Source organism: Chiloscyllium plagiosum, chromosome 18 (assembly GCF_004010195.1).
Source record: "Chiloscyllium plagiosum isolate BGI_BamShark_2017 chromosome 18, ASM401019v2, whole genome shotgun sequence".
In the NCBI taxonomy this organism is placed as follows: Eukaryota; Metazoa; Chordata; class Chondrichthyes; order Orectolobiformes; family Hemiscylliidae; genus Chiloscyllium; species Chiloscyllium plagiosum.
In genome coordinates, this window is record NC_057727.1 from 56,268,432 (window position 1) to 56,282,873 (window position 14,442).

Sequence of the window (14,442 nt, forward strand, 5' to 3'; positions counted from 1 at the left end):
GGCTGTTTTCCCTGGAGCGTCGGAGGCTGAGGGGTGACCTTATAGAGGTTTACAAAATTATGAGGGGCATGGATAGGGTAAATAGGCAAAGTCTTTTCCCTGGGGTAGGGGAGTCCAGAATTAGAGGGCATAGGTTTAGGGTGAGAGGAGAAAGATATAAAAGAGACCTCAGGGGCAACCTTTTCACACAGAGGGTGGTACGGGTATGGAATGAGCTGCCAGAGGAAGTCGTGGAGGCTGGTACAATTGCAACATTTATGAGGCATTTAGATGGGTATATGAATAGGAAGGGTTTGGAGGGATATGGGCCGGGTGCTGGCAAGTGGGACTAGATTGGGTTGGGATGTCTGGTCAGCATGGAGGGGTTGGACTGAAGGGTCTGTTTCCATGCTGTACATCACCAAGACTCTATGACTTGGGTCCGGAAGTGGCTGTTTTGTGCAGAGACCTTCAAGGTATTTCGATCTAATCCCTTACATGCTATACTATTCACTACAAACTTCTGCAACATTAAATGACGACAGAAGGTAATAAACCCTTGCAGAACCTGAGCAACAATTAAAGAGAAAACAAACAGCAAGTAACCTGTCAGTAATTAATTACCCTTTTAAAGAGTGCTATGGTGGGTTCCCCCCTATATGGAACATTTGTTCGGTTGTGCAAGTTTAATAGAGGAGGCTGGCTGAACCACTGGATACTAACTAACATAACCGCCTATCTGTCTACCTAACATACTGCCGGTACTGCGGTGCATTCTAACTCCTCCCTAATGGCATCTGATCTGATTCACCCCAATCTGTATACGTGCTGAGAACTTCATTTTGGACATCTGTGAACCCAGGAAATGGGTACGAGTGTTCTCATTTTTCACCTATAATATTCTAGATGTGGGGGAAAAGAGAAATGTTCGAGGATATTAAGGTAAAGCAAAAATTCTCTGTCCAGTACCCAATTTGTAACCAGTCATATAGGTGTGATTTCTCTGTCTCACATTTATTTAGGTACCTCCAAATTTCAATGGGAGATCTTGCGCACTTCAAGTAGCAAGAATATAAAAGGTTCTGGTCAGATTGTAGTGTATGAGCTGCTCGCCAGATTTTCTATGGTGTCTATCAGGCCAGATCTCAGTTCAATGCCAAAGCTGTGGCGGGAGTTGATCTTTAAGTAAATTAACTAACCCTGGAGAGGTTGGGGGGGGGGGGGGGGGTGCGGGAGGGGGTGGGATAATTAGACACCAATGTAATTCATTGAAAGAAAAACATTCACAGGGTGTGGGATGTCTCTCACCAGACCAACATTTATTGCACAGCCCCAATTGCTCAGAGGGGAGTTAAAATTCAACCACTTTGCTGTGGGTTTGAAATCACACCTAGACCAGGGCAGGTAAGGACATCAATTTTCTTCTCTATCGAGCCTTAATGTACTACATGGGTTCTCCAACATTGACAATGCTACCATGGGTCATTATTTGATTTTTAATTCCAATTTTTATTTCAACTTCAATTTAAATTCCACCATCAGCCATGGCAGGATTTGAACCTGGATCACTGGATTAATAGTCTAGCGATAATATCACTCAACCACCTCCCATGAGTCTCTGATAAGGTCACATATGGGCAGAAAGTAAAGCAAGTTGTTGAAATTAGTCCAAATAACAGAATGATATTAATGAGGTCATGAGGAAATAATCAAGATTAAGTTTTCTTAGTTTTTTTCATATTTTCTGTGTAAGGCTTTCTCTCTGGATCTTTCAGAGAAATCAGTTCCCGGAAGGTACTGCCAATTGGTTAATAACTACTGAAATTATATTCCAATGTTTGGTCTCTGTTGTGGATGGCTCAAGGCTGTAATTAACTCTCATATCAAATGTGTTCGCTCTTTAGGCTCTTACATCCTTCAAAAGTACAAAATTACCTCTAAAGAAGCCGATGTGTGAGATAAGCCACTTGAACACCTAAGCGCAGCACTACGTCATTGGCATAAAAGCATTTTGATGGTCACATATGGTGCTTGATGCATATTATCTGTGCAAGAGCTATTCTGATTAGATTATGATGTTGCTTAATAGACCAGTGAAGCATGTTAATTGTTACTATCATGTGAATCTGCTCAGTCATGTAGATCTAATAGAAATCAAGATTTGATTGGCTTTATTCCAATGCTTTCCATGTAGCGCCAAAAGAATAGATACCAATTTGCCAACATACAGCTGGAGACGCCATTTAAAACATCTGATTACAGTACAGAGGGAATCTACCTATAAAGTATGTCCAAAACACACTATTATTATCATAATACATGTATTTTACTCGAGCAAACCATCATAATAGTGGGATATTTAGTTTTCCCATTATAATTTCAATAGATCTGTTGGGAATTCCAAATCCAATCTTTGCTACTTTAAATGAGGTCAAGTCACCCCAGTCTGCAATCCTTTAGTAGATGCTTATATAAAGGCAACACAGACATAAATTTAAGAGGAGCACATTGGTAACAAACTGCAGCACTGATTCAAAAATCCACCATGATTCTGTGAAAAGTCAACTCTCCCTACCATAACAGAGCAGCACTTACTCATTTAATCAGCTGAAATCCTACAACCATACCTAGTTGTTTGTTTCAGCAAGTACTGGGCCATAACTTGCAACCACTCAAGCAGTACTGTTTTCACTGTGAGGATTCTATCAATTGCCTTAAACTGACCAAATTCTGGATTAGAGTGGTGCTGGAAAAGCACAGCAGTTCAGCCAGCATCCAAGGAGCAGGAAAATCGACGTTTTGAGCAATTAAATAGACCAAATTACAGATAAACATCATTTTCAAAACAAAAAGGAATCACTTAGGTTTATATAGTTGCTTACAAAACTTCAGGATACCACTTGCTCTTCATGGTGAAACATGGTTGGAGTGCAGTTACTGTGATGGAGGAAGTGTGTGGCAGGGAGTTTACTCATAGCCAGCTCCCACAAACAGAAATATGATAATAAGCTAATAATTTGCTTTCATCAAGTTGTTTGAGGGACAGACATTTGCCAGGACTTTAAGTCAATCTTTAAAGTGTGTGGGAAGCAGGAGAAGGAGAGAGGAATTATGCCACTGCGCTAGTAAACCTGAACCCTAGATTAACCCTTTGGATTATAAGTTTAATTCCCACCACAGCAACCAAGTCAATTTAAATCCAATTAATTTAAAAAATCTTGAACATGTACTAGTGAATTATATGTTCTATCTCTAGAATGTGATCAAAAATATAAACTCATGACCATAAAAACTCTCATCAAATGTTAGAAAACCCCACCTGGACCACTCACGTTCTTTAGGGAAGGACAGCTGCCTTTTTCACCAGGTCTCCTTCCATCAGACTCCAGACTTACTAAAATGTGGTGGACGTGTAAGCATTCTTCGAAACAATCAAGGACACTGATCTGTTCAAAGACAATGAGGATGAATAACAAATGCTGGGGTCTTGCACAGTGACAAGCACGTCCCACAAAAAATTAGAAGAAAAAGTAAAATGTCATGATTTATTTATATCCAACTGAGAGGACAAATGAGGCCTCGATTTATTGTCTCATTCAAAAGAGCTACTTTTTGTTTTATTTACTTTTTCGAGTCTCATACAACAATATTGAAGGGCAGTCAGTAGAGATTGACTGGGGACTGGCTGTTGCTTTGGCTTACACCTGCTCGCTGACTGTTCAAGAGAACTGAATCATGTGATATTACATCATTTTCTGATATGACGCACTGATTAGCATGCAGATATATTTAAGTAGCTATTTTAAAAATGTTCGCATCATCCCTCTCCCCTTCAATAATAACCCCAGATGGTGTATCATTAATAAGTACATGACTAACGCATTCTTATGGAACACAAGAAACTTGACAACTATAACACTGTTAACAGAAAACATTCAATTATAACACGAATGGTAAAGTACTCAAGCTTCAAGGTATTGTCTATGTTTGGAACTATTTTGGCCATCCGATGACTTGACCTGATGTCAGAATGTCATGTGGGTGCGTTCTCAAATTGTTTGTCCTTTCCTTTTGCAGATTGTGTATGTGACTAGTGGGGTGCTTCAGGGATCAATACTAGGAGCTCAGCTTTTCAGAAAAATTGTTGATGATTATTAGGAACCAAATGTAATGGTCTCACAATCTGCAAATGGCACAAAGCCAGGTGGAAAGGTGAGCTATGTGGAGGATGTAGAGATGTTGCAATCTGCTTTGGACAGGTTGAGTGAGTGGGCAAATGCATGGCAGATGCAGTATTATGTGAATAAATGTGAGGTTTTTGATAACAAAAATGGGAAGGCAGATTATTATTTGAATGACTGAAAATCGAAAGAGGGGAAGTTTCAATGAAACTTGGGTATCTTTGTGCATCAGTCATTAAAAGCAAGCGTGCAAGTGCTGTAGGCAGTAAAGAAGGCAAACATTATGTTGGCCTTCCTAGTAGAGGATTCAAGTACAGGAACAAGCATGCCTTGCTGCAATTATACTGGGCTTTGGTGAGATCAATTACTTGGAACATCATGTGCAGTTTTGGTCTCCTCATCAGAGGAAGGATCTCCTTGCTATAGAGAGAGTGCAGAGATAATTCTTGGGATGGCAGGACTGTCAGATGAGAGGCGATTGAGTTGGTTAGGCTTGTATTCACTGGAGTTTCGAGGAATGAGGGGGATATCTTAGAAACCTATAAAATTCTAACAGCACTACACATGTTAGTTGCAGGAAGGATGTTGCTGATGGTAGGAGGGTGCAAAACCAGGGGTCATGGTTTAAATATAAGGGATAAACCTTCTTGTACTGAGATGAAGAGAAATCTCTTCACCCAGAGAGTGTGGAAAGCCTGTGGAATTCACTACTACAGAAAGTGGTTGAGGCCAAAACATTGTGTTTTTTCAAGAAGGAGGCAGACATAGCTTTTGTGACTAAGGGGTGAAGGGAATATGGAGGGGGGGGGGGGAGTGGATTGAGGTATTGAACTTGATGATCAGTCATGATCATAATGAATGGTGAAGCAGGCTTGAGGGATCAAATGGCTTACTCTTGGTCCTAGCTTCTATATTTATGTGGATTTTGAATGAGTGAGACTTAACATTTGGTCCTCATCAAAGTCTCTGTAGCAATTTCTATAATATCATAGACTGCACTAAACTATGTCTTTTTCGCTGCAAGAGATTCTTCTAGTTCAGCCAGGAGTATTTTTCCTTTACCATACGAGGCCAACAGACTCCTAAACATAAAGATAATAATGGCAGGAACTTTCATCATGAACAACTGTTCATACAGTGTAATGATCGGGCACACCGATACAACACTGAAAACCAAATCCTCATGTCCAGCAGTCTCAATTTACAAGCCTGGGTTTCTAACTTGCTCTTGTTCTATGCACCCTATAATGAACATATTGTTTGCATAACATGCTGGGCTGCAATACAACCCAAGAATCATTCCATTATGTTTCATAAGCTGCAGAATATGTTCTGGTTTACCAATAGCCAAGTGGGAAACAGAGGAAACAATACCCGCCAAAAGGATTTTTAAACACTGTCAGCTCTTGGATCTCTTTTGCTAAGTTCACAAATAAATGTCTGTTTATCTCCCTAATTTCAAAAAAGTGTTTCTTTCCTGGATTTAATGCTCCTAAGCATTGCAACAGAGTCATACAGCACGAAAACAGACAAGCTGGTCCAACTCATCCTTGTAGACTATGTTTTCCAAACTAAACTAAACCATTGGTCTGTGTTTGACCCATATCCTTCTAAAACTTTCCTATTCACGTACCTACCCAAACCTCTTTTAAATGTTGTAACTGTACCAGCATCTACCACTTCCTCTGGCAGTTCATTCCACATGCAAACCATTCTCTATTTGAAAACGTTGCCCCTCAGATACCTTTTAAGTCTTTCTCCTCTCACCTTAAACCTATGCCTTCTAGTCTTGAACTCGCCTACCCTAGGGAGCACACCTTTGCTACTCATCTTATCTCTGCTCTTCATGATTTTGTAAACCTCTATGAGGTCACGTCTCAACATCCTATGCTCCAGTGAAAAATGTCCCAGCGTATCCAACCTCTCCTTCTCACTCAAACTTTCCAGCCCCGGCAACATCCTGGTAATCTTTACTGCACTCTCTCCAATTTAATAATATCCTTCCTATAGCAGGGTGATCAGAACTGGACATAGTGCTCCAGAAGTGGCCTCACCAATGTCTAATTCTCAGGTGTTTCAGTGCAGTCACATATGCAGATTAAGTTATAAAGTCATAGAATCAGAGAGACTTTCACCACAGAAACAGATCCTTGGGTCCAACTCAACCATATCGATCATATATCCTCAATTAATCTAGTGTTTCTTGCTGGCATTTGTCCCATAACCCTTGAAACCTTTTCCCTTGTTACCTTAAACTATGCCCTTTCATTTTGGGACTTCCCTTCCCTGGGAAAAAAAGACCCTTTTATCGGCAATACTCCCCAGGACCTCAGTGAAGCTCTTTCGGTAAATCATAAAGAAAATCAAAATCAAAAGAAGAGATCCAAGTTCAGTTTAAGATTTGAGTTCAATTTAGTTCTGTTACGATGGTATCTCTTTAAGGCTGTTCTTTAACTCTTTGGGTCCAAAGCTAGTCGAATTGAACGAGAATTTGGATACAGAACTGGCTCAAAGGTAGAAGACAGAGGGTGGTGGTGGAGGGTTGTTTTTCAGACTGGAGGCCTGTGGCCAGTGGAGTGCCACAAGGATCGGTGCTGGGCCCTCTACTTTTTGTCATTTACATAAATGATTTGGATGCGAGCATAAGAGGTACAGTTAGTAAGTTTGCAGATGACACCTTGACGGAGCAGGAGGGGGAATTGAAGTGTTCAGTCACAGGGTGATGGGGTTGGATGGCGCAGGTGTCCCAGAGATGTTCTCTGAAATGATCCGCAGGTTGGTGTCCTGTCTCCCCGTTGTAGAGGAAACCACGTCGGGTGCAATGGATGAAGTAGATGATGTTAGTAGAGGTACAGGTAAATTTCTGTCGGATGTGGAAGGATCCTTTGGGGCCTTGGACGGAGGTGAGGGGCGAGGTGTGGGTGTAGGTTTTGCACTTCCTGCGGTGGAAGGCGAAGGTGCTGGGAGTGGGGTGAGGACTGGCGGGGGGGGGGGGGGTGGATCTGACAAGGGAATCGCGGAGGGAATGGTCCCGACTACATTATGTTGGGTGCTCATCAGGAATCCTGCAACTAATATATCTACTCTACAGAACACTTGAGGAGACCATATTGACCCTCTAGCTGCACTGCAAGGCAAGGGAACCTTCAAACTGGTGGGGCGATTCCCACACCTTGTACGATATGTCCTTGAGAATTCAGTAAGTATTCATTCATTCATTTGTTCCAGGAGTTCAGCATCAGAGAAGTCACTTCTTTGTTGTGTTCTGTTGGCATTAGCTAACAAAGTTACCCAACCTCTCATCGGCTTTCTGTTTGTACTGCATGAGTAACCATGTGTACTGTAACATGACTTTAATTCCAAGCTGATTTTCTGATGTTGTTATAGTTTTGGTGGATTCTTCTTATTACCATTAAGGGAGAGGTACTGATTTTGCACACATTTATTTCCTATCGCAATCCTAACTTTTGTAGCCTGCTACTAAGCATCCACAATCTCATTGAGGATGCATTGTTCAATCTCTGCCTAAACAGTTTGAATTCACCAAGAACATTAGATGCTTTCCAGTCCATCTCAAAAACCTAGCTATCAGTGTCCAAGTCTTCCAATGCTTTTACCAACATGGCAAACCTTGCTTTAAAATTTGCAGCAAGCTGTGATGTCTACAAAGCTGAGCAGGACACACATCCTGAGTTATGTTGCTGTAGCACAGGCTTTAAGATTGCAGGGAGGAGGGGCCCTATCATCATGGTAGGGTAATGGTATGGAAATGCAGTGATGACAGGATAGAATCCACTTCAAAATATGCTGCATGGATCTTCCAACAGCTTACTGGAATGTCAGCCCAAGGTAATCCTTATACTATTGACTGACATTAACAATAGTTCTTTCAATTCAATAAGAGAAAGGTGAAGTGCAGAGGCATTGTTTGAGAACGGGAGAGAGAAAAATGTCAGTGGCTGGAATCAGTAATACAAGTAAACCACATCTTTTCAAATCATTTTATAACAAATGTTTGGCGTAATTAAAATGCTCACTGTTTGGCTTTTGAAAATGTTTTTCCAATTACCTCCTTTGTACTGAATGCACATGATACTTTCGAAGCAATTTCAGATCTTTATCACATAGGTTTCCATCGTTCGTGGGGCTAACCTGTACTCTGCCAATGTATTTCATCAGAAGTGAAAATAAAGTAATTTTCAATACAATTAAAATGAACTGACATCGCTTGAAAGTTCTCGATGTTTGCTGCTAATGGGCCCAAACTCATCTGAGTCAGAGAATTCTTAGCATTCTATGAATGAAAAGAAACATGCAACTATAGCAAGGTGGTATCATTTCAATCAATCAATCAGTTTTCGAATCAAGGAAAAAAAGATTATGGAGATATAACAGACAACAATAATAACCTTTGAATGAGAGATCATTGATCTGCAATGTTAACTGCTTTTTTTCAAATCATAGAATCCCCGCAGGGTGGAAACAGGCCACTTGGCCCAACAAGTTCACACCAAACCTCTGAAGAGTAATTGAAGCAGACCCATTCCCCTACCCTATTACTCTACATTTACCCCTGATTAATGCACCTTATCTACACATCCCTGGACACTATGGGCAATTTAGCATGGCCAATTCACCTAATCTACACATCTTTGGACTATGGGAGGAAACCGGAGCAATCCGCGGAGAATTTGCAAACTCCACACAGAAAATTGCCCGAGGCTGGAATTGAACCTGGGTCCCTGGTGCTGTGGGCAGCAGTGCTAACCACTGAGCCACCATGCTGCCACGGTGTGGGGTGTGGGTGTCACTGGCTAGGCCAGCATTTATTGCCCATCCTTAAGTGTCTAGAGGGCAGTTAAGCATCAACTGCATTGCAGTGGGTCTGGAGTCACAAGTTGGTCATGTAAGGACAGCAGGTTCCTTCCCTAAAAGACATTAGTGAACTGGATGGGTTTTTCAAACAGTGGGATTCATGGTCATCATTACGCTTTTAACTCAAACTTTTTTTCTACTGAATTCAAATTCCCAAATCTGCCATGGCAGGATTCAAACCCAAACATTTTTGGGGTCTCTGGATTAACAAACCAGTGATAAAAACCATTAGGCCATCACTTCCCCAGGTGCTTACCTGCATAGTATTTCTAACAGTCATGGCGTGTAATTCAGTGAGGATATACAGTCCAGTACAATGCTATAATATATAACATTTGAGTTCACAATCGTTTGTTAGAATAAGGATATACATGCTTAGTTCTTGAATTGATTTAACTTCAATTATTGGAAGTTATTAATAGTTAGGCTGGCCTTCAGTTTAGGAAGGCCCATGTTCATTGCTTGGCTTGGACTAAGATAGATAACCTCAGTTGAGGTCCCAGAATAGATGCAACAATTGGCCTCGGTGCTTTGGGCCAGAGAAGTCTGGCCGTTGATCTTTTTTTTCACAGAAAAGTGTAGATGACAGCTGGCTGCTTAGGTTCAGCACCTGAAGAAAATATTCACGTGGATACAATCTGGACTACACTATGTGAGTGTGTCTTATCATGTATGAATACTTTCTGGTGAAGAGGGAAGAATATTAAATAACTGGCAGTGGAGTCATATGGTGGATACGGGCAATTTAAATTCTACAGTTGTATATGATCCATTTGACTTCAGTTGCTGCCACCAATATAATTCTATAGCTCGTTCATTGAAGCTGCATGAGCACAATTAAACCTCCTGCCTTAGCCTCATGTGTACTTTATTTATATATAAACATAATCGATATGCACAAAATGACCTGTTTCCACACTGTAGGGATACTATGAATCCAAAAAAAAAGTCTGTGGAGAAAAAAAGGCAGTTAACATTGCAGATCACAGTCGATATTGGAATGTGCAGTCAGAATAATGTTAAGGCTAGCAGCTGTCCTCTTTTGTATGGAATAAATGAGACAATAACTTTTGATATACATGCGGTTAATCATGCAAATCAGCAAGTTACTCTTTGATGTGCCATGTTTCTTCAGTAAGTAGCAGCACCTTAATACATTTGACACTGAATGACATGAAAAAGTATGAAGTTTCTCTACTTACATTGCAGGTCCTTACTCCATATTTCAGTAAAAGTTTAACTTGTTCACTTAGTTGTACACAATTTTTTAAGAGTATGCTAAGTCCCTATTATGTTAAGCAGCTCTGTAGCACAAAATAATAACTTTTCGTAAAGTGGAGTCTCCAGATTTTAAATATAGTTGGATATCTAAAATATTTAATTTTACATCTTTGAATATTCGTTAATACGTATATATTTTAGCTGACTCTCTGTCTCCTTTTTCTCATCCCATCTTTGTTACTCTGAGCTTATCTTACTTCAAGCACATGATTTTACATTAAATTAAATATTGTAGCTTACACTTCCCTGTTTGGACTCTCTGAGAGATACATTTGACAGTTTGTTTAGCTGCTAAAGTGTAGGCAAGTTGGCAAAGATCATGCCTTTCGATCAGTCTTGTAGACGTTTAGCACGAGATGGTTTGTAGTAAAGGAGCTGAGGTTTGCATTTTAGGAATGGCTTCCTAGAGGACCACTTAGAAAGATGCTTGCTAAATTACTTGTTAGCAATAATCAGCAAGGCTGGCAGCATTTTGGTGAATAACACTTATATCTTCAGGGAGTGGTGATGATGTGGTGTATTTACCCAAAGGAAAAACAGGATACCCTGTGCAGGGGCTGAAGTAGTGAAAAGGAATGCTCTTGATTTAATATACCATAGTACTATCACTTCTGTAAGAATAAGCTTTAAAAAAAACCAAATCCAATAAAATAATATAAACCTATTAAAATATTATGCTTGTACACATCTCTCTTACAAATCAAATTATCTAAGCTCCAAAGGTATGACTTGCCTCACTTAATTTAACAATTCTAAACTTCTTTGGAAACCAAAATAATTATATTCATGGCTTATTCAACATTCAGATGACATGAAACAGATTATAAGGACTAAACCATAAAAATAACAACACTCGAAAATATATATTCCAGTACTTAACTCAATCTTTACAACATGTGATTTAGTTATTCAGTGGTTGGAAATAATACATCTGTGACTTGGTTCAATATGAGGTTGGCTTATGAGTAAAGTCAATTGCAATCATAAGTTAAGAATATTTCAGAATATTGTAAAGACAGTCGCAGAGTCATAGAGATGTACAGCATGGAAACAGACCCTTCGGTCTAACACATCCATGCCGACCAGATATCCCAACCCAATCTAGTCCCACCTGCCAGCACCCGGCCCATATCACTCCAAACCCTTCCCATTCATATATCCATCCAAATACCTCTTAAATGTTGCAATTGTACCAGCCTCCGCCACATCCTCTGGCAGCGGATTTCATATACGTACCACCCTCTGCATGAAAACGTTGCCCCTTAGGACTCTTTTATATCTTTTCCCTCTCACCCTAAACCTATGTCCTCTAGTTCTGGACTCCCCAACTCCAGGGAAAAGACTTTGCCTATTTATCCTATCCATGCCCCTCATAATTTTGTAAACCTCTCTAAGGTCACGCCTCAGTCTCCGACGCTCCAGGGAAATCAGCCCCAGCCTGTTCAGCCTCTCCTTGTAGCTCAGATCCACCAACCCTGGCAACATCCTTGTAAATCTTTTCTGAACCCTTTCAGGTTTCACAACATCTTTCCGATAGGAAGGAGACCAGAAGTGCACACAATATTCCAACAGTAGCCTAACCAATGTCCTGTAAAGCTGCAACATGACCTCCCAACTCCTGCATTTCCAAAGCCCCTCCTCCTAGTCCCTCCTCCCTACCTTTTATCTTAGCCTGCTGGACACACTTTCCTCATTCCTGAAGAAGGGCTTATGCCCGAAACGTCGATTCTCCTGTTCCTTGGATGCTGCCTGACCTGCTGCGCTTCTGAGAATTTTTAATACTATACTCCAAAGTATGACACACAAAGCCCAGTATAGATTTCTCAATTCTTTACCCTTATTGCACAGTTTTGACCAAAATTTCCATTAAACCAGTTGACCTGATAGCCAGATCCATGTCATAAGCTGTTAACTGAAGTCCATATAGATCACATCTACTGCTCTGCCCTCATCAATCTTCTTTGTTACTTCTTCAAAAAACTCAATCATGTTTGTGAGACATGATTTCCCACGCACAAAGCCATGTTGACTATCCCTAATCATTCCTTGCCTTTCCAAATACATGTACATCCTGTCCCTCAGGATTCTCTCCAAAACCTTGACCACCGCCGAGGTCAGGCTCACCGGTCTATAGTTTCTTGGCTTGTCTTTACTGCCCTTCTTAAACAGTGGCACCACGTTTGACAACCTCCAGTCTTCCGGCACCTCACCTGTGACTATCGATGATACAAATATTTCAGCAAGAGGCCCAGCAATCACTTCTCTAGCTTCCCACAGAGTTCTCAGGTGCACCTGATCAGATCCTGGGGATTTATCCACCTTTACCCGTTTCAAGACATCCAGCACTTCCTCCTCTGTAATCTGGACATTTTGCAAGATGTCACCATCTATTTCCCTATAGTCTATACCTTCCATATCCTTTTCGACAGCAAATACTGATGCAAAATATTCATTTAGTATCTTCCCCATTTTCTGTGGCTCCACACAAAGGCCACCTTGTTGATCTTTGAGGGGCCCTATTCTCTCCCTCGTTACGCTTTTGTCCTTAATACATTTGTAAAAACCCTTTGGATTCCCCTTAAATCTATTTGCCAAAGCTATCTCATGTCCCCGTTTTGCCCTCCTGATTTCCCTCTTAAAGATACTCCTACTTTCTTTTCTCTAAGGATTCACTCGATCTATCCTATCTATACCTGACATATGCTTCCTTCTTTTACTTTACCAAACCCTCAGTTTCTTTAGTCCCTATACTTACCAGCCTTTCCTTTCACCCTGATAGGAATATACTTTCTTTGGATTCTTGTTATCTCATTTCTGAAGGCTTCCCATTTTCCAGCCGTCCCTTTACCTGCGAAAACCTGCCTCCAATCAGCTTTCGAAAGTTCTTGCCTAATACCGTCAAAATTGGCCTTTCTCCAATTTAGAACTTCAACTTTTAGATCTGGTCTATCCTTTTCCATCACTATTTTAAAATGGATAGAATTATGGTTGCTGGCCCCAGAGTGCTCCCCCACTGACACCTCAGTCACCTGCCCTGCCTTATTTCCCAAGAGAAGGTCAAGTTTTGCACCTTCTCTAGTCGGTACATCCATATACAGAATCAGAAAATTGTCTTGACACATTTAAGAAATTCCTCTCCATCTAAACCTTTAACACTATGGCAGAGTCCCAGTCTATATTTGGAAAGTTAAAATCCCCTCCGAGATCTCTTACAAGTTTGTTTCTCAATTTCCCTCTGACTATTGGGGGGTCTATAATACAATCCCAATAAGGTGATCATCCCTTTCTTATTTCTCAGTTCCACCCAAATAACTTCCCTGGATGTATTTCCGGGAATATCCTCCCTCAGCACAGCTGTAATGCTATCCCTTATCAAAAATGCCAGTACCCCTCCTCTCTTGCCTCCCTTTCTATCCTTCCTGTAGCATTTGTATCCTGGAACATTAAGCTGCCAGTCCTGCCCATCCCTGAGCCATGTTTCCATAATTGCAATGATATCCCAATCCCATGTTCATAACATGCCCTGAGTTTATCTGCCTTCCCTGTTAGGCGAAAGTGAGGACTGCAGATGCTGGAGATCAGAGCTGAAAATATGTTGCTGGAAAACGCAGCAGGTCAGGCAGCATCCAAGGAGCAGGAGAATTGATGTTTCGGGCCCCTTGCATTGAAATAAATGCAGTTTAATTTACTAGTCCTTCCTTGTCCCTGCCTGCCCTGACTGTTTGACTCACTTCTGTTCTCAGCTGTACCCGTCTCAGATCAATCCCGTTCTTCACTATCTCCCTGGGTTCCCCCACACCACCTTACTAGTTTAAATCCTCCCAAGCAGTTCTAGCAAATTTCCCTGCCAGTATATTAGAACCCTTCCAATTTAGGTGCAATCCATCCTTCTTGTACAGGTCACTTCTACCCCAAAAGAGATTCCAATGATCCAAAATGTGAATCCTTCTCCCATACACCAGCTCCTCAGCCATGCATTCATCTGCTCTATCCTCCTATTCCTGCCCTCACTAGCTCGTAGCACTGGGAGTAATCCAGATATTACTACCCTTGAGGACCTCCTTTTTAAATTTCTGCCTAACTCTCTGTAATCTCCCTTCAGAATCTCAACCTTTTCCCTTCCTAT